We start from the raw sequence: 2068 nt of genomic DNA on the forward strand, positions 1-2068 counted from the left end.
ACTCCTGGTCTGACCAAAGACCCTGAAATTTTTTTCCCTGTGTGACCGCTCCCCATCCTCAGAGGCTCACGTCCGTGGTAACCAGGATCCAATCCTGAATTCCGAACCTGCGACCCTCCAGGAGGTGAGCACTTTGCAACCACCACAGGAGGGACACTCTGGTCCCTGGGGACAGAGTTATTTTTCGATGTAAGTGCAGATGGGACCCGGACCACTTGTCCAGAAGGTCCCTGTGAAAAGTCCTTGCATGGAACCTTCCGAAGGGAATGGCCTCGTAGGCCGCCACCATTTTCCCCAGAACTCTAGTGTATTGGTGAACTGACACCCTTTTCGGTTTTAGCAGGTCTCTGACCATGTTCTGGATGTCTTGGGCTTTCTCTATTGGCTGGAAGACCTTCATTTGTTCCGTATCCAGTATCATACCTAGGAACGGTAGTCGAGTTGTCGGAATCAACTGTGACTTCGGTAGAGTTAGAATCCAACCGTGTTGCTGGAGCACTCTCAGAGAGAGCGCCACACTGCTCAGCAATTTCTTCCTTGATCTCGCTTTTATCAGGAGATCGTCCAAGTATGGGATAATTGTGACTCCATGCTTGCGCAGGAACACAATCATTTCCGCCATTATCTTGGTGAAAATCCTCGGGGCCGTGGAGAGTCCAAACGGCAACGTCTGAAATTGGTAATGACAATCCTGTACAGCGAATCTCAGGTATTCCTGATGGGGGGCATATATGGGGACATGAAGGTACGCATCCTTTATGTCCAGAGACACCATAAACTCCCCCTCCTCCATGTTGGCTATTATCACTCTGAGAGATTCCATTTTGAATTTGAATCTTTTTATGTACAGGTTTAGGGATTTCAGATTCAAAATAGGTCTGACCGAACCGTCCAGTTTCGGGACCACAAATAGGGTTGAGTAGTAACCTCTTCCTTGCTGGTGCAGGGGAACCTTGATTATCACTTGCTGTATACACAGAGTTTGAATTGCAGCTAACACTATATCCCTTTCCGATGTGGAAGCTGGTAGGGCCGATTTGAAAATCGGCGCGGGGCACCTCCTCGAATTCCAATTTGTAACCCTGGGAAACTATTTCCAACACCCAGGGATTCAGGTCCGAACTGACCCAGGCCTGACTGAAAAGTCGAAGACGTGCCCCCACCGGTGCGGACTCCCTCAGGGGAGCCCCAGCGTCATGCTGTGGGTTTTGGAGTAGCCGGGAAGGACTTTTGTTCCTGGGCACCTGCCGAAGCAGGTGCTCTCTTGCCTCTGCCCTTACCTCTGGCGAGGAAAGAGGATCCCCGACCTCTTTTGGACTTGTGCGACCGAAAGGACTGCATCTGATAGGGTGTTACTTTCTTTTGCTGTTGGGGAATATATGGTAAAAAATTTGATTTACCTGCTGTAGCTGTGGAAACCAGGTCCGTCAGCCCATCCCCAAACAATACATCACCCTTATAGGGTAGTACTTCCATATGTTTTTTGGAATCCGTATCACCCGTCCATTGGCGAGTCCATAAGGATCTTCTCGCTGAGACAGACATGGCATTGGCCCTAGAAGCTAGCAATTCAATGTCCCTTTGAGCATCCCTCATAAATAAGACTGCGTCTTTAATATGGGCTAGAGTTAAGAATATAGTATCCTTATCCATATTATCAAATTGATCTGTCAGCTCATCTGTCCAAGCTGCAATTGCGCTACACACCCATGCCGACGCAATTGTCGGTCGTAGCACAGCCCCCGTATGAGAATAAATACACTTTAAGGTAGTTTCTTGCCTGCGATCTGCAGGGTCCTTAAGGGCTGCTGTGTCAGGAGACGGTAGTGCCACTTTCCTGGACAAGCGCGTCAGGGCCTTGTCCACAGTGGGGGGGTGATTCCCAAATTTCCCTGTCCTGCTTAGGGAAGGGGTATGCCATATAAATTCTTTTGGGGATCTGCGGTCTCTTATCCGGAGTCTCCCAAGCTTTTCCAAAGAATTTATTTAATTCATGAGATGTGGGAAAGTTAATAATCTGTTTCTTTTCCTTAAACATGTGTACCCTTGTGTCAGGGACCGAGGGTTC

Source organism: Pseudophryne corroboree, chromosome 10, assembly GCF_028390025.1.
Source record: "Pseudophryne corroboree isolate aPseCor3 chromosome 10, aPseCor3.hap2, whole genome shotgun sequence".
Taxonomy (NCBI): Eukaryota; Metazoa; Chordata; class Amphibia; order Anura; family Myobatrachidae; genus Pseudophryne; species Pseudophryne corroboree.